A 26,534-nucleotide genomic window follows, 5' to 3' on the forward strand; every position below is an offset into this window, starting at 1 on the left:
TGACCATATATGATAGCAACAATAGCTGCTGGCATTCTGTATATTCAAATATATATATATATATATATATATATATATATATATATATATATATATGTATACACATATGGAAGCATGACCGTCTATCAAAATAGAAAGCAGTTGAACCAATATCAATGAACTACTTTATCTCAAAAACAAAAGCCTTGATCCACAAAGAATCAGAAATAAAACAATGTTTTTTACAAGGTGACAAGCCCCACTGCACCCACCATACTCCCTGCTAATTATATATACCATCTCCGAGATCACACAACAATGGGGAAGGGGCATATACTCAGCCACACTGTACTGCTATCTAGTGGTTAAAAAGCCGGTACTTTTTGATCTGCTGATTTTAAATCCACTGAGCCAGCTTTTTCACATGTTAACGTAAAAGTCAATTTGAAGTAAGGATCTGCACACAGATGCATAGATAGATATATATATATGTGTGTGTGAGTGTGTGTGTGTGTGTGTGTGTGTGTGTGTGTGTGTGTGTGTGTGTGTGTGTGTGTGTGTGTGTGTGTATGTGTATAGTCTGTGTCACCAAATATATTCCCCCCTGATTTAATAAACTCATTGTAGAAATACTGTTATTCCTACATGGACTGAATGGTGTCCATATCCACATCTCTCTCTTGGCAGCGTGCCTTGCATATTAATGAAGACATGCTACTGAGGGGGAGCTGTGTACATAGATACTGAATCAGTGCTAGGGGCTATGTTACAGTGCTCGTACTGCCCTTTCCAATAAGGAAAATGTCCTTGGAAACTGAAATGAAAGCATGTGAAGTAATGTCATGTAAAGGTATGTTACATTATCCGTAACACACCCCCTGCATTGCAAAAGTGCTGTACAGCACTAAATAAATAAATAAAGTGTCCACGGACACTGAACTAATACTGTAAACTGTAATGTCATGTAGGGGGTGTTTTACAGTACCTGTAACACACCCCTTGCATTATAAAAGTGCTGTACAGCACTAAAACAATAAAGAAAGTGTCCTCGGACACTTATTTAATAATGTGAAGTCTAATAGTTTAATTTTAAATTAATGGTCATTATTTGTTTTATTTCATTTTCCACAAAGTTTAAACATAGCTGAGTGGGTTTGTGTGGCGCGGCGCTTTGCTCAGTCGTGCTTAAATGTATCAAGAAGCTATATAGAAATGTATGGCTGAAATCCTCACAGCCAGGTTAGCTGACTGGTTAGAGTCATGGCTTTTTGTGAAGTAGGTGCATGGTTTGAATATCAAGACAGGCCATTCAGCTTTTACATGAGAAAGCATTTTATATTAATTTTTATTTTATTTATTGATGTAGTTAGTGATATTTGTTAACCAGGGTGGTGTAGCTGGTCTAGAATCCCAGTGTCAGTGGAGATGTGAGGTGAAATCACCATTTAAAGACAAGTGTCTGCTACAGTATAGTCATGCCCCAAGGTAACATAATTAAAGCACATAGGGGGAGCTCATGTAAAGTAAAATATATGCACATAATAATAATGTATCAACAATGAATAATTCCTATCCAATCCTTATTTTTTAAATGATAATTTTGTTTGCCCTTAGCTCAGTTTTGCTAAGCACTGCTAAGCCAAGCTAAGCAATCCTTAAACAGGACATGTCTGAGCAATACTTAGCAGTGCTTAGCTCTGCAATGCTGGTTTGAGCATTGTTAAGTAGTCCCATTCTAAGCAGTATTCAGCTCAGCTAAGCAGATTTGTGCACTGCTAAGTACTGCTCAACATTTGCCACTTTAAGAACTGCTCAACTCAGTTTAGCGGGTTTGCACACTGCTGAGCTTTGCTCAGCATGTTTGAAAATGGTCCAGTGATGGCAAAGGGTGGGAATATCACCTTATTTAAACCACACAGGAGGGAATACAGGCAGAACTTCTTAGAGTTTGATCCCTGCAGGAACTGTGGCAGGTGCAGGAGAGGGAGTGTGCTTTCAGCAGCAGTGCTGAGGGATGTTGGCATCCAGGGTCATGGCTAAGCTCCTCATAAAGAACCATGGTGACAGACTGCTGCAGACCCAATACCAGGGCTCAGAATACAAGTCTAAGGCCTCAGACCATCTGGCACATGAGCTCAATGCCACTGGCATCCCACACATGAGATGGAGGATGGGGGCACTCTTGGTCCAATGGATCCAAGATGCATGGGACTGGGACTACCCCAGAAGTTTGTAAGTATATTAACTGGTGTTTTATCAAATGATAGTATGAATATCAGACAGACAGGCATACATAATAGTGTGTTTCCCCCCCACAGCTGCAGAGGAGAGGATTCATGGCATGGATGCCCATCCAGGATGACTGTCAAGGCTGCACCAACAGTACAGATATAACTTTATATATATATATATATATATATATATATATATATATATATATATATATATATATATATAGTCCAATAAATAAGAAAGTGCAATTGTTTACTGCCATTAGGTAGAGTGTGTTCTGAGTGTACTGAATAAATGTGTTGTTAGACCAACTTGATAGAAGTAACTAATGCCAGGTACTGTGTAATACAAATGAAGGCAGCAAACAAACTACTATTGATGAAAGGAAGCCAGTACTGTAGTAATACTGTGTAGGAATGAATCTGTTAATAAAGTATACTGTGCCTGCTACTGTGAAAGTAATAACTGACATACATTCATCATCTACAGGATATGCAGTAGAACTGAATTTAGAAGTTAGAATGTAATAAGCCACTGTATCATGTCACCCTAAATAAAGTTATTACCACAAACTGTTGTGTTTAATCTGGTCTGTTGTTGAAGAAATACAAGTGTACATGTGCTACACAGAAAATATGGCTATGAGAGCATGAATTCACTGCTGTATGTCTGTTAGGCAGCTGTTATGCCAAACTGTAGATGTGGAGCTGTAAAACATGATACAATGAAAAGTGATATATGTTCTGCTTTAAGATCTAAACCTTGAATAGTAATGTGTAATGTATTATAGTGTGTTCCCTGCAGAACTGTCTTATGTTAACCTTTGCATTTCAGCTACATGTATTTCTGAATGTAGGCATGCTGATGCAGGCAAGTATGAGACTGTCATAGGTGGAGGCTGCAAATATATAATGATGTGCAAATGTGTATGGGTCAGGTATGCAACCCAACAGCCTGTCGTGGTCTGTATAGATCACACATAATCACATCCACAAGGGGTTAAATGCGTGCACCTGCATTCAAAGTATTAATACACAGTATACTAACTATGTATCATGCATGAATCTTAGGCATGTATGTTCAACTGTAACTACAGTCTTATGTGACACTCTATGTATATTACAAGGTCAGAATGTGCAACCAATTGAGTTTTACGCACAAGTCAGTCAAGCAGCAGACAGCAGTGGCCTAGTAGCTCAGTGTGATAAGAAATAGGTATGTTGTTTAGTTTTGCACACACAGACCATGGTTTGGATCCAGGGACTGATATGAAGATGTGTTTATAAAGACACACAAGTAATCCTGAGTATTTAAAGAAACTTTCAGGTAGTGTTAACAGATATTTACTCCACAGGGCTCACAGGTAAAGAAATGTTTGTATTAGCTGTATGAAGGGTATACTAATAAACTGTGTACAAATATTCCACTGCCCAGTCCCATGCCTACAAATGACAGCAGAATAGCTATATACACTATGCACTCTACCTGATATATGTCTCTCAAGTGTCACACTGTCACGGCTAGTGATCACTGTTTCAATAACCTTGCACACAGATATAATCCAGTAGAAGTGTGCTATTAGCACACTCACACAGCATCAGTGCAGGGTGCACCTTGTTAGTCATATATGTAACCTTGAAATGTACGAGTCCCCTATACTCATGTACCTAGAGTTATCACAGCTTACCCCATAGCATTTCAGGTAGACAGATTAACAGGTATAAATATGCTGCAGTAGCTATAGGCCTCAGGTAGATGTAAAGGGAGGGCCATCCTGTAGAGTATTGAGCAGTGCTGTTGTGAAAAATATAAGCTTATACAGTTGGTAATGGACAGTCCCCCCCCCCCGCTTATCTGCATCAATAATTATTATTCATACACTACGGGTATGTTGTTCTCAAAACTTAATGTTGGGATATGTGTTCTATTATTGTTCATATATTTAAATGGTTGCACACTAACATACCTTGCTCTAATTCCATTGTTGGTGGCCTGTTGCCTTAACTGTTACTGGCATGCTGTTACAATAATGACTGTTATTCCATTTATGTATGTATTCTGTTTGCCATGCAATTTTCCCAATTCTATTGTTCTGGGTTCATTGGAACACCCATGCATGCTGTTATAACTAATGCTGAAATGTTTTGTTCATGACTAACAAATACATCTTGAAAATCCTCAACACCATAGTGCATTTGGGTTGGCAGATCCCAGTGGATCCATCTGTCCTGCCTCATCTGGCCACGGCACCGGGTCCCAACATGTCTGGGACCCAACCTCAAACTGCCTCTTCTGCTGGTCATGTACCAACCTCAGATGGAACTGCATCAGGGGAAGGGGGCCATCCCCTCCCTGGGTGTGGGCATGGACAGGACCCTGTCACCCGACACCAGTTCAGAAGTGTAGTGCGTAGGGTTATCCAGAGGGACTTGGATGTACACATGTGTCAGATCAAGGGCAGACTGGTGCACCTCAAGAGGCTGTCCAGCCCCCAGCACAGCCACGTTTGGGGCAGTGAAGGGGCAGTGGTGACTGCCCATGAGTGGAGACCTCAGTCCCACTGTTTCAATCTGGGCCACATGGCCCTCTGATTCCCAACCACCCTCCCCATCCAAGGTGTTTACTCCCCTCATGGGTCATACACCACCCCTGTCTGCTGCCTTGTCTGTCTGCAAAATCAATCTCTCCTACCCAACGTACCTCCCCAAATTTACCTACAACCCTTACCCAACACTCCAGTCTCACCTAAAAAAGGGGAATCTGTCCCCCAAACAATCAGTGTCCCATACATAGCTCTCCATTTCACCCCCATGTACACTGATGTTAATCAATTTACCCTTGAATCACTCAACAAATGTATGTCCCCCACACCCCTCCCTATGGGGTGTGATGCTCTAAATTCCAAATCGTCCACATCATGCACAGCTGTTGCTGCACAAGAAATGGAGAGCTATGGTCCTTTCCTACACCCATCCTGCACACCCCTAGCTGTCTTTCATAATGATTTTCCCCTGCTTGCCCCCATTTAACCACTTTCCTATCATCCTTTTTCTTTTTTTTTTTGGAATTACCCTAGTTTAAGCGGGAATAAGCAGACCTAATGTGAAGCTAAGCAGGACTAAGTTCTGGTTGGAATTGCTTTGCATCGCGCAAAACCACAAAACCTGCTTAAAACTGCTTTAATCACGCTATCTCATTCAGCCACTGTTCTGCCCAGCAACAAAGTAACTAGTCTTGCAAAGTCTGGGTACTAGAGTCAAAGCAACACATCACTACACCAAATAAGCTGTGGAAATTAGTAATGGTTTTGTAAATATATCATGCATTAAGTCATTTAATGTTAGGGGAAAAAAGTCATCACTACCAAGTCTTGAACCCAGGGCCCTCTAGACTAGAGTCAGAGCAGCACGCCACTATGCCAAATCAGCTGTAGGAGCTAACAATGCTTTTGTCAATATATCATGCATTACAGTCATTTAACATTAGGGAAGAAAAGTCATCACTGTCATGCCTTGAACCCAGGACCCTGTGCATTAGTATCAGAGCAATGCACCACTAAGCCCAATCAACTGCCTGAATTAGTAATGCTTTTGTGAACATATCATGCATTACAGTCATGTAAAATTAGGGAAAATGGCAAAGCTACCAATTCGTGAACACAAGACCTTCTGAACCAGAGTTACAGCAATACATCACTACACCAAATCAACTCTTGGGAATTAGTGATGCATTTGTAAATATATCATGCACTACAGGGATTTAACTTTAGGGAAAAAGACATCACTGCCAAATTTTGGACCCAGAACCATTTGAACTACAGTCAGAGCAACATGCCAGCAAGCCATCTGACCTCTGGAGTACAGCAACTGTTTTTACAAACATATCCTGATTGCCAGTCATACGCTACTCCTATATATACTGGCCCAAATCACAGTGTACTTGGGCCTCTGGCACAGAGACAGAACCAGTACACAGACAAATAAATGCTGCTGGATGTATGGGATACCTACAATATCAGGTAGAGCTGACAACTGCACAGACTGTTGCTAAATATCCACCGTTGTGCACCCTATTTATGGCAGGGTCCTCATAAAACCTAGTCTGTGTGCTAACATGGCAAGGCAGTGAAGATTGGGGTTACAAAAGCATGACAGACAGCTCAGTGTCACACATCATACCCATCAGAACACACGTCCATGCTAATCCTGTGTTACACATCGTATGCATGCACATATGTCTTACAAACACACCTGCCATAATAATGACTTGGTAGCTCCATCTGTTACAGTTCTAGCATCTGTCACATTTAGAAACCCACAGTCCTGGCCCACAGCCTGGTGTGTGGCATGACAACTACATGCATATTAATACAACATAGGAATAATGGAGTCCTGCAATGTCCAGCAAAACTAGTTGCTTCTACTGCATTCACTGCCACCCACAGTAGCATGTTAAAGGCCTGCAGGGTGGGACACATTTCATAATTATGAATATGTGTACTAAATGTTGCCTAACACTCTCTGGATGGCACTAAAATGTAACATATGCACCAAAGATACATGCCTCACCTGGACTGTTATGGGTGCCCTCAACAAGGCCATGCTGTGACACAACAGCTGACACTGCACCCTCACTGACAGTAACAGCTTGCTCTCCCCAATGTCTTCACAATCCATAGCCTGACTTCTGGACAGAATGAAGTGGCTATGGCCTGCTACACGTGCAGCAGTATGTTCAATTACCTGCTACAGACCTAACAATACTCCCAAACACCTAGAGCAGGGCATCCACACAACAGCCAAACATAAAGAATTGGGTAATGTTGAGGTTTGAAAAAACATGTCTCAGTCTTCCCCTACAAACATACACAGCTGATAGACCAGCATCAACTATAGCAGCATGCATAGCTGGATAGAAAAGGATCTATGACACTCGCACCTGCCTGTCTCCTTACTCACCCCAACACACATTTACACAGTACACTGCAACAGAATCTGAAAGTCTGTTAATAATGGCCAGACATACATACCTCTCAACTGTACAGATTTCCACAGAATGTCCAGATTTCTGGCTCATATGTTTGGCCTGTTCCTCATAAAATCTGTGGTTTTCTGCCAAATCACTTGGATGATATGAGGAATGAAGTCACTAAATAATGATATACATTTGAGTTTTAGAATTCAAATCCTTCAGAAAATGTATGTCAAGATAAACCCTGTTACTCTAGCAAATGTCTAAGTTTATAAGAGCAATATTTAAAATTTGTCCCTATTTTTCGGCCTTTGTCCCCATTTTGTTGGGCTTTGCCCGTATTTCTTGTGCTAAGAGGTTGAAAGGTATGCAGATATAGCATGCAAAACTGTGAACATAACACATCAATCCAAACAGTAGACAGTATTTCCACCTACCCTCTGTGATGCTGCAGCTCCCACACCTCAATAATGTCCTCCTCACAGGCCAGGAAAAAGGACAAGGCCCACATGAAGGCCTTATTTATAGCACTGTGTTGCCATTCCATTGGCTAATGGAAAGGCAATACAGCTAAAATGGATAAAATTAGCAACTGGGAGACACAGATTGGTGCATAGGTCATCACCTGTTTATGAGCATTACATATAAAACCAAGCTGCTGCCTATGCTAAACAGGTCTGACACTTTCTTCATGAAGACAGACTGGTATTCTTTACAACACTTTGTTTGTGTCTTTCGGCTTTTCCCGGTTAGGGGTCGCCACAGTGGAACTCTGGTCCGCTAATGATTGGCAGTAGATTTTTATGTGCTGGCTTGCCGGGCCTAATGCACAACCTTCAACGAAGGAACGCCCATTCATGCATGTTGCCACACAGAAGACGCTCTAACTGAGAATCGAATGGGCAACGTCTAACTGTGAGGTGACAACACTACTTATGAATTTCTTCTGACAAAGGAGTACAGCACTATATCAGGTATGTCATACAATTAAGCATGTAATGGAATGCAGATGAGGGATGCAGTCATGGGAAATAGGAATTTAAACAGTAGGTCTCAACAACACTTTCTGGACTGACATGTGGCTCTTAGTCTGCTGTCCAACACCTATGGCCATCCCTGATGGCTCTGTCTACAGTGACATAGATCACAGCTCTGGCCCCTGAGTCACCCCAGCAATGGTCAGCTCACATATGACTACTACTGGACTGTCTGTTGTACAATACTGGCTGTGATACTGCCAGCCCAGCTAACTGGGATGTTGTAAATAATCATATGTCATTTGTGAATATTAATATGACACATATGCTTGTCTTACAAATGTAAGAGACCTATATATGTTGTGTGGATATTAAACAACTGGTACAGATGTGTGTGTTGAACTGTATGTTATATGTACTGAGTTCCTACCTCTCAACTGTCCAGAGGTTTGCATACTGACCACATGCTTGCCTTGTATTTGTATTCATTTACTTATACAGTTGTGTTTTGTCTGGCAAATCACTGGCAAATCATTAAAGACTGAAGTCATAAAATAATAGCATGCCTTTGAATGTCAGATGTCATATCCTTTAGAAAATTCATGTGAATGCAAAACCTGGTATGCTATCAACTGTCTAAGTGGGTAAGAGCAATATTTATAAAGTGTTACTATTTTTTGGCCTTTGTCCCCCCTTTATTTGTGCCTTTGTCCAGATGTCTTGCTCTAAGAGGTTGAGAGGTATAACTGAGCTTCGAGAGTCTAACCACAGTGTACTGTACTGGCAAAGAACAGAAATGTATATAAAGTATTATCTGTGCAAATGTATGTATTAATAGTTGTAGCTGGAAGCCTCAAACATACAGACATAAGTTGCAAAACTTCAAGTAAATAAGCTGAACTTGTTTTACGAATGTGTTATCTCAGTTTCAGTGCAGCAAGCAGACATAAATGCTTACAGCTAGGGGGTTTTGTATTGTCTTCAAACATAAATAATTACTAGGTTAAAAATTTAAAAGTGTTTAACTGTGTTATGACTTCCAGTTCTACACAGACAGATTTGTACTTCTGATGCAGAGAAGTTAAAATGTATGTTAGTTGCTGTTAGCCTGGGAACTGAAGACAGGTGACAAACACTGATGTAGTCTGAGCTAGCCCAGCATTAATGTTGATTATTACCTTTAGACCTGTCTCAGAGAAAGACCTTTGCATGTTGTATGTGTCTTTGTATCTGACAACATCCACTCATCTGCATTTGCCTTGCTAATAGTAAGGAACTAGGGAAATGTAAAATTGTTTACATATAGATGGGAATGTATTATACCTGTCTGATGTTTGTGTGGTCTGCACTGCTCTGAGTATTACTCATCTCTGCATTTCATTTTGATTTGAAGCTCTTTACTTAAGGTTTGATCACTTCTATTTTGTATCTTATTCCAGTGTTACATTTGTTTAGTTTTACATTTTCTGTTCTTTTGGAGTTTTAACAGCTCTTGGCTAGGGTCAGTTAAAAATAGGTACCAAAGAATTCCTTTGCAAACTGTAAATAGCATTATTTAAGTAGTTGGAGGAGTTGACCGACAGCATTGCACTTGTATTTAGAAATATCTGTAGTTAGCTCAAGTGTTTGTGGGTCTTCATTGCTCTGAGTATCAGTGATCTCTGCATTTAATGTTGATTTCAATCTCTTTATTTAAAGTTTGATCACTTCTATTGTGTATCTTATTCTAGTATTTCATTTGTTTTGTTTTAATTTTTCTGTTCTGTTGGAGTTCTAAGAGTTTCCCATCCCACCTGCCCAGTCCTTGTTGTGTGCTTATATTTGATGGCTTTTGAGTTCCCCGTCCCTACTATTAGTCTCATTTTGGACACTCCTCCCAGTCCCATCTCATCAGCTTATTCTACTGAGTAGAGAGTGATCATTTGGGAAGACCCTCCCCCTTATTTTCCCAACCTCAAATGATCATGTTTCATCCATTCCCACTTAACCTAAAAAATAATTTTACTGTATTTGTGTTTCTTCCTACTTTATTACATTATTTTGCTTTTGTTGCCTGTTCCTAAAAGTAGTCATTTGCACTTATTCTGCTGCATTTATTACTGCTTGTTTGTAGCCTGATTAAATTGTAACTGTTATTCTAAACCTTTTGGTTTAAGTACTTGGGACTTCAGGCCAATTGTTTTACATTAAGAAGATTTGTGGTCTGCACTCTTGTGGTAGGAGAGGTAGCTTACATCCTTCTAAGTCAGGATTGGCAAGTTGAAGGCTTAGTGTATGTTATCCTAAAAGTGTCTTAGTTCTGGTTTAAGCACTTGGGCTTCAGGCCAGTTACTTTACATTCAGAAGGTTTGTGGTCTGCACTCTTGTGGGAGGAGAGGGTATATTATGCCCTCCTGAGCTGGGAATTGCTGGTTAAAGGCTTATTGTGCCTGCTTAGTTGAACTGTTTCTTTCTGAAATGAGTGCACCTTGTTTGCTGTAGCATAGACTAGATTCATACCTGCTGAATCTAGCTTTGCTTGTATAACTTGAGCACTATTCCAGGCCATCTTTTTTGGAGAGGGTTCCCCTGCACCCCAGTGGCAGGAGTGTGCAAATAGAACTTGTCTGATTGAAGACTGCTGGGACAGATCTCAGTTTTGAGCTTTTTTATTGGTTAATTGGTTAGTTTGTTTAAATCATTTTGCTCTTGTTTGCTACTGTTATGTTTAAGTGTGTATCTGTTATCCTGTGTTAAATTGACCTAAACAGAGTTTAAATATATTTAGCTTAGTCTGGTTATAGGTTTTGCTGTATTTAGATCTGTTTGTGTGATTCCTGCATTTCCTGCTACACCATCTTCTGTTGGCCAGGGCCTGCCTGCACTTACTGGGAGTAAGTGAACTGGTTGGAACTGGTCTGACATAGGGTGTTGAGCTAAGAGCTCAGCGACAAGGGTGGATTGGTCACTTCCAGTGTTTCTATTTTACCTTTGTTTTTGTGGTATTTAAACTCAGCATTTGTGTGGGTTTGTGCTTGTTTGCCCATTGTGCACCGCTGCTGTGCTGTTTTAACCCTTTGGAAGGTATCTCTGTTGCATTTTTCCCCTAACCAGCATGCCTGTGTGAGTGAGGCCCTTGCCTGCAGCTACTGTATTGATTTTATCCAGCCATACTCACACCTATAGGTACTCTCCTCAGATAGCACCCCTCTAATATCCCTGACCTCTCTTCCACAGATTCGGATAACCATGGATCGACAATTCTCTGTGGTTTCACCTGCTAGGCTGGTTGATATGGGCATCCTGAGACAGTGTAGCAACTGCCTTATGTACACAGACAACTCTCTACTATTACCACATAGGAACACAATATTTGAGAGACGCAATCACATTAAGAACCTAGGATCTTTGCTGTTTCAGTCACAAGCCAGTACATGATTGACAGACCACAATGCTTTGCCAGAGATGGCCTTCATCGGTCTCCCCTGGGCTTTAGGCTTCTGGCAGAGGCTCTTGCCTTCCACAGAGTGCCTTTTTTTAGGCAAAGTCATGAGCACAAAATTACCAACATAGAAAGTTCTTATAAACAAAATTTAAAGGTCATGCCACTAAATCCTAGGAGTATTAGCATAAAACTGCACTCATTGCAAGCATTCCTTGCCCTGGAGGATGCTGACATTTGTGCAGTCACTGAAATCTGGTTCAAAGCTGTGGAGGGCACCCCAAACTTACCAGGTTACTCATCGTGCCATACTTTCAGATCCCAAATGGAGGGCTATAAAGCCAAAGTAGGTGGAGTTTCAATATTTATCAAAGGCATGCACACCTCCAGCTTGCTCAAATGATATGATGCACAGGAGACACTCCAAGTGCAGTTAACTGTTGACAAAACACTATTCAAATCATAGCTAGCTACAGACCCCCAACCATGACTCAGGACACACACTCCACCTACCTAGACTTACTTGAATCCATCAAGATTCAACCCTCTACCATGATCCTGTGTGACTTTGACTAACCAACCATAGAGTGCAAGACCTGCTCTAGCCCAAACATGAACGCCCATAGATTCCTCGACTTCATCAATGGCAATGCCTTGGATCAGCTGGTCAACACCCCTATGAGAGGTACAAATATCCTGTACCTGGTCCTTGCCAACATGAGTAGCCACTGTAGCACTCATACAGTGTCATCCTCCTTGGTAAGATCTGACCATAAAGTGATCACTTTTGAAGAGACCATCTTCCCTGACCCCCCCCCCCTTGTCAGGGTCAAATGAAAAACCATTTCCAAAGCTGACTACAGTCTCCTCAGCACAGGTATAAGCAGCTTCACAGTCACTGTTCCTTCAGTTGGAACTAGCACTAATGTCCAAGCCTACACCAAAAATCTATATGAGCACCTACATAGCTGTATAGACCCAGCAATACCTGACAGGGCCAAATCATCTTCCTCAAGGAAGAGTAAACCTGTCTGTTGGACATCAGTAATAAACAAACTCTATAACAGAAGGAAAAAATTGCTGTCCAGGGCCAAGAAGGAGCAGGTGTCAAGTTAGAAGCAATCCCTCCTTTGCCTGAACAAGCAAATAAGGTCACTGGTGAAATCCTTTAAGGTTAACTTTGAGTCCAAAAGGCCTTCTTCACATATGTCCGCAATCTCAAAGGCAACACCTAAATCTGCTCTGAACTGGTGGTTAATAACACCACATACACAGACTCCATAGATATAGCCAACACATTGGCAGACAGGTTCAATGAAACCTTCAATCCCCTGTCCCTCCATCAGTAAACCAAGACATCCCCAGCACCCATCCCCCTCCCCTCATCACCATAGAACAGGCCCTTAATGCCCTCTCAAAGGCAAAAAATAAAGTCTTCATGGGACCTAATAACATCCCTGGCTGTATCCTACATGAACTCAGGCATGAGCTCTCAGCTCCATTAGATACCCTATTCAATCACAGCCTGAGCAACGGCTTCATCCCAGCTGAATGGAGGAGAGCCACTGTCATTCCTCTACACAAAGCTGGAGCATCCACTGACGCAGGCAATTATAGGCCCATCAGCCTAACTAGCCTGATCTGCAAGGCCATTGAATGCATTATCATGGACCTTATAAACAAGGACATTGGCAACCTCCAAATGCTTGACCTCACACAGTTTGTTTTTGTCAAAGGGAGATCATGCCTGTTAAACTTGGTCGACTTCTTTGAAACAGTCACCAAAGACATGGACGAGAGGAAGAAGGTGCAGAGTGCCTACCTTAACCTAGCCAAAGCCTTTGACACTATTCCTCACTTGGGCACAATACATAAACCCTCCCAGGAGTCATCAACCTGTATGTTACCAGATGGGTAGCTAACTGGCTCACTGATAGAACCCACTCAGTCAAAGTAGGGGAAGCCACCTCTAGTAGTAGACCTGTAAGGAGCAGTGTACCCCAAGGATCAGTCTTGGGGCCTTTACTGCTTGGCATATACTTTTCTGAGGTGCAAGCCAAAACCAGTTAACTGTGGCTGACCAAGTTTGCAGATGACTGCCAGCTGGGTGATGTCTTAAATTACCCTAGTGATGTGAACATCCTCCAAGAGAGCTTTACCCAAACTAATGAATGGTGCCAGAAGCATGACCTCAAACTGAATGCCAAGAAATGCATAATTATCCACTTAGAAGAAAATGTTATCTCCACTAATTATGACATTAATAACAATATCCTAAGCATGCAATCAGTCATAATGGACTTGGGCACCCAAGTTGATAGCAACCTGACTTTTGACCTCCATGTTGCCTCTGTTGTACAGACGGCTTTCTACATGGCCCACCTAATAAATAAGCGTATTTCATCCAGGAACAAGGAGGTCATACCATCCCTGTACTGCTCCATTATCAGACCCATTATCGAGTATAATGCCCCCTTTGGCATGTACCTTGCCAAGCACATGCAGCAGTTGGAGAGACCACAGAGGTTCCTGACCAGGAAAATCCAGGGTCTCAAACACCTATCCTATACAGATAGGCTAAAAGCCCTGTCCCTCTACTCAATCTCATACAGATTGCTCAGAGGTGACCTGCACCTGGCATACAAGGCCATTTCCAACCCAGCCATGATGGAGTTGCTGCATATCTGTAAGACAAACTCCACTTATGCAACCTGCATGGAAGGCCTTAACCCAGTCTGTGACATGAATAGAACTTGGTGAGATAGATTTGTGTCCCAAAGTCTCCCCTGTCTGTGGAACAGACTCCCTCTCTATGTCAAGCAGAGTACCTCTCTAGCCCTCTTTAAGAGGAACTTGGACAACTAGATGGGAAGCAGAAAATACACTCCTGGGATCCCACCTGTGTCCATGCTGGATAGGGAAAACAGGTGCTGACTTTGAAGGAACGTGGGCAAAATTCTTGGCTAGGCTTATAAGGACCTCTGGGCCAATAGCCTAGTATCATCCTATGAACCTATGAACCTATTACTTTAGATGTTTATTGTATTTATTTCACACTGTCCTGCAATGTTGTTTTCAATTATTCCCTGTGAGTCTGAACTCAGTAGTTACTGTATTGATTGAGTATGATCTTGTTACTTTATTAGTTTTTATTAAATATGGTTAAACCTTGCAATTCTGTCTGGTCTGTATAGAACAAAGTAAGCACTTAGAGTACTTGCATATGTATTTGGTGACACTGTATAGCCCACTCCAATAGCCTTGGTCTTGGTCACACTTACCATTTGGATAATAGGCACATCACACAGTAGGATTTGTCACCCTTTGTTAAGGGCCTTACAGTAGCTGATAAAGAGCTGGATTGTGGCAGTCAGAACTACCTTTAATTCTGGGCAGAAGGGGTCATAGCTAGTAAACTCCTCTTCTCCCTTATCTTCCTCCTCATGTTCTATTTACTATCCCTCTTGTATATGTCACTTATATTACTACCCGCTTCAAACACTAGCTATGATTAAACCTCTCCTTCCATCATAATTGTAAATGCTTCTGCTGACAATCTCACTGCATCACTCACTTACTGCATTCCTGATCTGTTATAGTTTTTGCCTTGAGCCTTGTATTTTTCATTGCATGGCACGTGTACTGTAATGTTGTATGGCACATGTACTGTAATGTTGATCTTTGTTATTATCTATACTTTGGAGCTTTTCTCCCTGGGCCTCTGCTGAAAAAGGGCTTTGACCCAGTCAGACTATCCCGGCCAACAAATGCCAAATAAATAAAAATAAATAAATATACCTGTGCCAGCCTTTCCCAGGACTGTGTGTGTGATATATAAATAAAATCTCAAAGTGTGTGTATCAGATACTTGGGCAGGGACAGGAAGCACTGGTCAGACAGAAAAGTTAATGAAGGTTTTGACTTGATTGCTCCACTGAGATGTTAACCATATAGCTGTGCCAGTGGGGAATCTTATTGGGGATCTGGAGAGAGAAGGAGAAACCAGCCCCAGACTGACTGTGATCTCTGTATGCTCTGGAAGGTACATGTACTATACTGTGTGTGTACTTCTCATCCCCCCATTGTGTATGTCCCTCACTGGTGCTAGTGATTAGGATTGCAGCTCCTTGATTACTGGGCCAGTGCAGGGGCATCACAGTGACAGTGCATACTGGTGGATACCACTGTCATATCACATCATGTACCATCATTGAGCCCCTCCCAGTCTACCAATGTCACAGGATTATTTCACAGATTGTCCAGGTTACCCTGACCATTCCTGACATACTCTGGCTAGGTCAGTGTAAACTCCACACTTGTATCTGATTGCCTGGCACCTATGGCTAGCATACCTATTGAGCCCCTGCAGCAGGAAAGCAGGTTATAGGTTGTAGTAGTGGGGGATGCTGGCTCTGGCTCAGTAGCAGTGCATACATACTGAGCATCCAACGTAAGGGAATGGATACAGTACCAGAAATTCATATATCATTACGGTGTCTTCATGGGTCTGGCATGTCACAGACACATTTCCCAAACACTGAGGACAACTATCATGTATTGTCCAACTGGTGTCCAGAAATACACATTTGTCTGGTGGAGGGGGGGGGGGTCTACATCTATCAGGCATATGTACACATTCCGCAAACATCTGGGTACTGCAGATGTCAGACACCTATGAGTAGGTCACCTTACAACACATATGCACTGCTCTCTGTTATTGTGTACCTCAGATGTTCCAGGGATGTCCACATGCACCTGTATTAGCACTCACCTATTTGTGGGATGTAGGCTGGATGACATGGTACTATAACGTTGCCTATAGGGAACACCCAGCAATCAATAGCAGTGATGTGTGTGGACACATAACAACACAGTCTGTCACAGCAGTCCGGACATTTCTGGTATTCCTGGTATCATACAAGGTTACAAGGCTATTGGCCCTGAACAGCCATATGCCTAGGCCACATGTGACCCCATGTGTATTCAAGGCAGCAGCTGATGTCCCCATCCAACATGGGCACAGGTGGTATCCCAAGAATGTATGTGCTGCTATCCATTCAGTTGACCAGGTTACACCTTCAAAGGTGTGGGTAGCTACCCTGCCTGATGTGGACTGGGTGCCCATTCCACCGCAGGGTGATTGTGTGGGACACGTATCATCCAAGCTGCCAACAAGGCCAGTTCAGGTTACTCAACAAGTAGAGGGTGTGTGTGTGTGTGTGTGTGTGTGTGTGTGTGTGTGTGTGTGTGTGTGTGTGTGTGTGTGTGTGTGTGTGTGTGTGTGTGTGTGTGTGTGTGTGTGTGTGTGTGTATGTGTTAATAGAGTGGAGCATGACTTGGACTCATGCAGCAGTCCTAGCAATGTGGAGTCTGTGATTGCCTGGCATGCCAGCATGTAGTCACGCCTGAGGAGTATGTAAGAAACCAGGTAGAGGGTTGGCCTTATAGCCTATAGGTGTACGGTAGATGTTTGATGGCCTGCTATTCCCTGGTGGGGAAACTCTGTGATGTACCCAGATGCTGCATGTGCTGTGTGATATGAATGACAAACAGAGAATTATGCACATTAATGAACCTCATTGGGGAACATGAAACATCAAGATCAAGGGCCCAATGGATGTTGTATTGCCAGTATGTTACCAATACCTGCACACAGACTATGCTGATAGATGGCAGGAGTATGATGTGGGTGTTTGCAGTGGATAGTGCTGGCAAAAGTCGATGTGTAGGGTCTGTACATAATGGTGGCCAATGTATGCAGTCCTGTGATGTGTTCCCCTGTTCATGTCTTTCAGGTGGGATGTACCAAAGATGGAACCCTCCGTTCTCAGAAGTGGAGACTGCTACAATCATTGATGCACTCACACTCCATCACCTGGTACTGTTGGGAAGGAGTTATCAAAACCAGCAGCAATGCACTGCCCTGTGGGCAGAAGTGGTAGCAAATGTCAACAATGTAAGCCACAGGAGCTATGAACAGGTCCGACACCATGCCACTGACCTCATCTACAATGCACAGCAAAGGACTGCAGCTGTGGCCAGGGACTGTGCTGGCACAGGTGGAGGGCCTGCTACTCAAGCACCACTCTCAGCCACTGAGGAGTTCCTTGCAAACTTTGGTTCAGCCACCACTTCCCAGGAAACCATGACTACATATGTCATGAAGGTGGGTGGCACAGATTCCACAGCTGAGGAGCATCCAGGTAAGTCACCACTGCACATCACATTAATAATGTAGCATTCATAGTGGCAACATTTGCATACATGTATGCATATGTCAGGTAAACTTGCATTTGTAGGTGGGGATTTGTAATACACGTGCACACGGATTGTGAATGTCAACAATCTGGGTAGTATCACAGCTTGTAGTGTACATGTTTATAAATGCACAGATTATCCTGTACCACTGTTACATGTGTGTGTGTGTGTGCTGACAGTAACTCTCCCCACAACTCCATAGGTCCCTCTAGTGTGGCTGGGGAACATTAACCTAAAACCGGTGAGAGTGGAACTGTTATGTTGTGACTCACCTATATCCTAGGCATGTTAAGGGCAGCCAGTTTTCCATGCACACAACTTTTAAGCTTAGCCATATTAAAGTATGTGCATGTTCACTGGTGTTGGGGTTCACTCCAGTGCATCAAATTGTTCATCACAGGAACCTATTTGCAGGAGTTGTAACATATTTGCACATACGTTTGTGTAGGTGTAGCCACTGTGCTATACAAGGGTACATTAGCAATGTTTACACAGATGCACTGTGTGTTAGGTGAAAGTCCATCACATACTCCCACTTCTCACATATCTCACAGATGTATAGTAGTAGCAACATTAACTGGACATAGCTGCACTGCATGTTGTGAGAGCCTGTCAAGAATGTGTCTGTTGTGATCTGATTGCATGTTGTGCATGGCATCGGTCAGAAGGTTTGGTCTGTATAATGCCTTTGTGGCACCCCACCTGTATGTGTGTGTGTGTGTGTGTGTGTGCGTGTGTGTGTGTGTGTGTGTGTGTGTGTGTGTGTGTGTGTGTGTGTGTGTGTGTGTGTGTGTGTGTGGATCAGCAAACATTATAGTGCAGGAAGTAATTTACTTATGTTGTCATTTCCTCACAGGCGAACATGGGGGTTGGGGTCTCTCCCCCTCACAACCTGATGTCAGTGTCTCATCTTAGTCTGTTGATGATGGTGGCCATAGTGAGGCACAGGTGGGGTTGTCAGGGGCTGTATCTGTGCCATTGGTTGACATCCCACTTCCACCCACAATGTCCCCGCACATGGTCAGTATGCCTACACAGACCCGGTCCCCAGCAGCCACAGATATCGGACAGTCGGAGGGTGGTGGCATCAAACAGAGGAGTGTGGTGGCTATGGCATCTGTGACTGTAGACACTAGCTATAGCCAGAGAGTTGGCAAGGTCCCACACAGGCAGATTGACAGGAGGACTGCTGCCTATCAAGCCCCTGTTAGAGGTGTCACAACACGTGCCACCCGATTTTCGGTCTGTCATGGAGGCACAGGCATGTTGTGAATGGTACACCAGATGAATGCTCAGGGTCATGGATGCAACACTTCCTGGCATGTGTGATGCCTTCCATGCACTGGTGATTCCATACATCATTTTGTTGATGTCATGTATAGAGGGTGGGGTGAGACATTGTCAGTTCTTAACCGTGCAATGTCTGTGCTTGAACATGTGGTGGTAGTAGGGCATGGGACACATGGACTTAGGTCAGCAACAACATCAGCTGAGACCCCATGTGGCCATGCACATTCACACTCCTGTAGTGGCAGTACCACCAGCACTACTGAAGGGAAATTGCTGTCCACACCATAACATAGCAGGCCATGGGCACGTGGTCCTGGCTGGTCCCGTGAGGGACACGGACCCAGCAGATAGCAGTCATCATCAGGAAGTAGTACCGCATCAGGCCTTGGGCAAGGTGGTGCCAGTGACACTCCTGGCAGGACCAGTTCAAGTGTCTGTGGAGAGAGATAGTGAACTGCACATCCTGCAATGTATGGTCTGCAGCTGTCCAACATACCCTCATGTAAGGCTAGCACATGGCTTGACTGTGTGCATACACATACTCACACATCATTATCACATGCAAGTCACCACCACATACACACAGCTCCTCTCCATGGCCCAGCTGAACACCACCCCTCCAGACACACACACACACACACACACATGATGTCAACTATATGGCACAGCCTAGGCCTTTGGCAACCCCACACCACACCCTGTGCATGTGATGATACCTATGCCACATCCCTGTTATCCATACAATTGATGCAGGGACATGCTAATATGTGTCTGATGCATAGAGTGAATATAGTACAAGTAATGCCAGTGTTTAGTGTAGTACTGTTATGATGTGTAAGGTGCTGTCTGCTGCCAATTGTCATGGGTACACATCAAAGTGTATGTACCTTTGTGCCATGATGCTTTATTGCTGTTAGTACTGCTGACTGACTGTTGTCTCACAGACCTTATTCGGTTTCTGTTCCAGGTGTCTGTGTATGTACATCCTGGGGAGCTGCTGCCATTACCAGAGCCGACTTTGGGAAAGTGGAAATACAGAGACCTTTTTATCACCAAGGTACGGCTGTATAGGTGCATGTTTACCTAGGTGCATATGCATGCAACAGTATGTGAGGGACAATGGGGGCAGACAGCATAACCTTCCATGCATACCCTTGACACAGCCAGCTAGCCTTCATATATGTCACCTGGGTATTCCGTAGGATCACAGGTTCATAGATACAGAGGAGGCTACTAGAGTACTGGCCCTGGGTCCCTTATAAGCCTAGCCATTACTTTATCCCCAACAGAATCATCGATCAACGCCTGTTGCCCCTGGCATTGCTGGACACAGGTTGAACCCCAGGGACAGATGTTTTTCCCATCCACTCAACCTTGATAAAGTTGATGAGGGTATGCATGGTAAAGTGTTTGACATGTTTGGAGAGTGTAGTCCTGTCACAGGGCAGCCTCTGGGAGCCAAACCTAACTCTCCAGCATGTGTTTTTGTTATCCCATATGCGAAGCAGGCCTCTCATGCCAGTAATATGCACAAAGGTATACTCTCGTATATGGGGCAGCTGTTGAAGCATCGAGCACAACGTTGCCATCTAGGCATGCCACAGACACCTGTGGACAGCCTGACTGATAACCAGTGATGCAGTACTAATTAAAGGCTGTCTGCATGGAACAGGTATTGAGGGCCAAGGCTGTACTTTGTGAGTATTAACACAGCCTCCTATTCAGAGGTACTGGCCACCTTTTGTCTGGATGCGGTCTCTTTACCTATGTGGTGAATCACATACAAGCATTTTTTGACCACTACCACTACTTGCTGCCTAAATGCAACATTGATGACATCCTGACTATCCAGGTCTGTCATGACAGTCTGTGTGTGTATGGGGTTGGTGCTGATGTGGGGAATACTGAGGGTGATGTCCTTGCTGTATGGTATGCTGACACTGTTGTCTGCATTCAACATGAGGCCAGGACCTTCGCATCATTCCATACCCACTGTATGGCCCATTGCAGTGTGTTAATAGCAGTTTGTGGCTCAGTGACAGACTGCTCAATACTTATGGTTGACACAGCCTTAGGCAGTACCTACATATGTGGGGGTTGCCAGTTAACATTCATGCATATATACATGGGGGTCATTGGGGGCAGCAGGTAGTCACAGGGCCTTCACAAGTCTACATATTGCACACACATAGGCAACACAGATTGTGGTTGCCACCTTATCAAATGTGGACTGCAGGACACGTCTTGTAGTAATGTGACAGTTGGCAGGACATACCATACCTACAGCAAGTGCAACCCACATGACTTCCTTTGGTGTGCTATTATATGACATTACTTTAGCTTACACTATGTGTCATAACATTATGGTGCTTCTGATGTTCAATAACTGCTCTATGCAATTAATAGACAACTTTATAAAATGTTTGTTGTCTTACACTCTCCGGACCACTGTATTGTTTCAGTTGTCGTCACAGTTCACACCTTGCCAAACATGGACTGCAACCTGCAGGGTGGTACAGATCATGGCCATGCCTCTGACCTCTACATATGTCTGCAGAATGGCCTGATGTTTGCCACATTTTTTTTTCCGTTTGTCATAACATTGTGATTTTCTGGCAAATTGTTGGAAAAGCATGACAGATTAACATTGCAGATTAATGATGGATATTGTCATGTCACAACACATACCCTTTGGAAAGTGCATTCAAATGCACAACCTGTTCTGGTATGTACTTTCCATGCATGTCACAGCAATATGTGAAGCTTGTGCTCAGTGAATGGCCTTTGCCCCACTGTTGCATATGGCTTTAACCAGATGTCTGTCTGTGAGGATTTGAGAGGTATGCTGGTGGCCGTAACACAGTTAGACTTAGACTGCTGCAAGGGGATATACATACACACACACACACACACACACACACACACATGCACACACACACGCTCATGACCTGCCCTTGTTGACAGTAGAAGTCTACCTGCCTAGTTTTACATACGATACTGCTATATACATAACACAAGCACCACAGAGCTACTATAGTGTTGCAGTGTCTGCCACTACTATTCAGGTGCGTGACAATTGCAGGGTCTGTTACGATTGCCAGTGGGGGGTTCACAGGCCCTTAACATGGCAGAGCCATCACAAACACACACACACACACACACACACACACACACACACACACACACACACACAGCTAACTGGGGATATTCATTGAAACAAACATGCACACAGAGTTGACACTTCTACGATTAGAACACCTATCTATCTTGTTATGTACAATACAGATTGACATGACTATTGCATGCGTCACAATGCCTTTGTGTTAGAAAATGTGTAACTGTGCTTCTATGGTGGATGACATCTGTATGGGCCCTGACTAGGTTGGCAATGGGGAGTTAACAGGATGGAACAGCCACGCAAAATGGTATAACCATTGCATACACACAGGCAAGACAGTCATGGGGGATATGCATACAGAAACATATATATTCACACAGTTGGCAATAGTCAGATTAGAACACCTACCTATCTGTGTGTATGTACCATAGTGCTACATACATATTGCATGCGCCATGGAGATTATATACCAGGGATATATCTCACAACCTCTTACACCCGTTAACCATGGGAATGCCTTCATGAATGGTGGGATACCGTGTGCCCCACATACTGATCTTACAAACCTAGACAAGTGATAGGGTAACAGATCTTGCATCAGCATGATGTTTCAGATGGGTATAATGTCTGAAGCTGACACATCTCTCAGTACAGCAACTGTCACATATTTGACAATGATTTGTCATGATCACCCATTATTATGAGACATTGACCACATATATTTTGCAAACATCTGGATATTCTACATACATTTGTACTGATGAATGGTATGGCTTGTAGAGTTTGACATGGTGCATCTAAGGTAGATGACAACAACAGGCTTTTTAAAGTAATGCCATGGGGAGGGGGTCAACAGGCCTTAAAATGGTATAACAAACGCACACAACAGCCGCAGGGGATATGCTTCATATGCAAGCACACACATTCAGTAGTATAATTGGCTGTATTGATATTCAATCCCCTACCTACCTAGTTATATGCATTTTAGTGCTGCCTACATATCACATGCTCCATGGAATGTATATGCCTCAACAGTCTCCAACAGTGGATCTAAGGTGGATGACATAAACAGGCCCTGTAAAGTAATGCAATGAAGAGGTCACGAGGGTGCAACAGGCCTCAAAATGGCATAACAGTGGATCTAAAATGGATGACATAAACAGGCCCTGTAAAGTAATGCAATGAAGAGGTCATGAGGGTGGAACAGGCCTCAAAATGGCATAACAGTGGATCTAACGTGGATGACATAAACAAGCCCTGTAAAGTAAGGCAATGAGGAGGTCACCAGGGTGGACTAGGCCTCAAAATGGCATAACCAACACACACAGCTGCCAGGATTGAGATTCATAGATTCATACTAGGTTAATTGCCCTTGTGGGACATTTTAAGCTTAGCCAACTACCCCATGTGAGAATCAAACCCTGCACCTTGTGTTTGTAAGGTAAATTAACCACTCCTTATCTAGTTTTTGCTACTATAGTGCTGTGTAGTTATCGCGTGTGCCACAGAACTTACAGGGATGAAGACTGTCCAAAGGTACTTCTCAAGTAAATAACATCAGCAAGCCTTGTAAAGTAGAACAATGGGAAGTGTACTGGATGGGAAAGGACTCACAATGCTTTAACCTACAAGCTCACATACACACACACACACACACACACACACACACACACACACACACACACACACACATACACACAGCAGGTGAGTTGAGATTACAACCCCTACCTCACTACTATTACACAATGAAGGTCACTTTTGTACTGGCACATGATGGTGGTTGCAGTTGGTGTGCAAATGTCTGTATGAGAATATCACTCTATGCCTTTCAGGGTGTCTCTCTCTATGCCTCTCTCTCTCTCTCTCTCTCTCTCTCTCATTATCCATCTCAGTCTGCCTTTCCCTTCCCCTGTCTCTGCCTGTCTATAATTGATATATTTGTATATGTTACCTATATATATATATATATATATATATATATATATATATATATATATATATATATATATATATATATATATATATATATATATATATATATATATATATATATATATATATATATATATATATATATATATATAGATAGATATATATGTGTATGTCTATCACACTCAACAGATTCAGATATATAAGATATGTGGCACCTCCAGATAGCTGCAGGCAATCCTGTGTGATGGCTGTAAGGAGACACAGTTAAGGTGTACATAGCTGTCTGTATACGAAGACATATCCAGACAACAGAGTTGTATAGTCAGATGTGGGTTTATACATGGGCTGTAATTCTCAAGTGTAGCAGCATGTCCAGTAAGAACTTCAATAGTAGGAGTTTGACTCCATTCCAGCTGTAGCTATAGTCTGGTCCAGGATTTTGTGTGCTAAAACTGAATGGCTGATGAACCTGTGTAAACAGTCCAGCACCTCAGTGATATACTGTGTGAGGAATCTCCTGGCTGTGTGCTATCCTTATGAACTAAGTCATATCCTGGTGTGGGTACAGAGTGCATTGGATTGAGCAGAGTTTTCCTTAATATGTGTGGACGATTCTACATAGGAAAGTGATTTCCTTGTATGTGAGTGGCAGATCAGTATAACGTAATGTGAGGGAGCACTGACAGACATTTGTTTACTGACCCCATACACTGCAGAAAACTATGTTACAGCAGAAATTATTCTAGTGTGCACATTCTACATTTGTCTGGCCAGTGGTTCCCCTTTCCCTTATATGCATCTTTTTGTCCTTCTGTAGTCCAGTCACAGACTTTGTCCACAGTTGCTGCTATGTATTTGCAGTTATGGTGTGAGTGAGGTAGAAATCATAACATCACACACATGGTTACAGACCTCACATCTCTGACTGTACCTGTTTAGCAGGTTGTCCATCATTGTGCCTTATACATCTGCTGTGGTCCTCACACAGTTTGTGTTGCACTGTTATTGTAAGGCTACAGGTTGGCCATAGCTCTCAAAGTCTTACAGACAGACATCTGGACAGGCCCATATATAACAGCCAGACACAGGCCCAGACATGGGGGCAGGCTTTTAATATTGCTCTTCCAAATGTACACAGTTGGTAGAATGGTTTGTATTAGCTTGCATTTACTTATGGGTATGACTTCTGCATCTCTACTGTCTGTCATTGCTGTTTTCACATCAACTTTTATTGGTTTGCCAATAGTTTGGCAGGCAAATGCAATGTTATGACAAGCAGTGAGGCATACATGTGGACATTCTGTGACAATCTGTCATTCCACGGGGATGGATGGTGCCCACTGACTTGTTGTCAATACTGACACAGTGACATGGCAGCCTTTATACCCTGGCACTCGACTGACTTGTCACAACCTGCTGTTGTAGCAGGCACTGTATAGGTTACTCAGACCTGTGTCTTCTTCTTCTTTTGGCTGCTCCCATTAGGGATTACCACAGGAGATCAACTGCTTCCATTTCTTCCCATCCTCTGCATCTTGCTCTGTCACACCAACCACCTGCATGTCCTCTCTCATCACATCAATAAAACTTATCTTAGGCCTTCCTCTTTTCCTCTTACCTGGCAGCTTCATCCTTAGCATATTTTTCCCAATATACTCTGCGTCCCTCCTCAGCACATGTCCAAACCAGTGTAATCTTGCCTCTCTGGCTTTGTCTCCAAACCTTCCAACCTGGGCTGACCCTCTAATATACTTATTCCTAATCCTGTCCATCCTCGTCACACCCAGTGCAAATCTTAACATCTTCAACTCTGCCACGTCAAGCTCTGACTTCTGCCTTTTTGTCAATGCCACTGTCTCCAAACCATATAACATAGCTGGTCTCACTACCCTCTTGTAGACCTTCCCTTTCACTCTTACTGGTACTCTTCTGTCACAAGTCACTCCTGACACTCTTCTCCACCCACTCCATCTTGCCTGTACTCTCTTCTTCACCTCTCTTCCGCACTCACCATTATTCTGAACTGTTGATCCCAAGTACTTAAACTCATCCACCTTCATTACCGCTACTCCCTGCATCTTCACCATTCCTCTATCCTCCATCTCATTCACACACATATATTCTGTCTTAGTCCTGCTGACCTTCATTCCTCTTCTCTCTAGAGCATATCTCCACCTCTCTAGGGTCTCCTCCACCTGTTCTCTACTCTCACTACAGATCACAATGTCATCTGCAAACATCATAGTCCAAAGGGACTCCTGTCTGATCTTGTTTGTCAACCTGTCCATCACCATTGCAAATAAGAAAGGGCTCAGACCTGTGTACTGTCCATATGTGTGGCCTCCTGTTCCTTCAT

Source organism: Protopterus annectens, chromosome 1.part0 (assembly GCF_019279795.1).
Source record: "Protopterus annectens isolate FY-2018-M chromosome 1.part0, PAN1.0, whole genome shotgun sequence".
Taxonomy (NCBI): Eukaryota; Metazoa; Chordata; order Ceratodontiformes; family Protopteridae; genus Protopterus; species Protopterus annectens.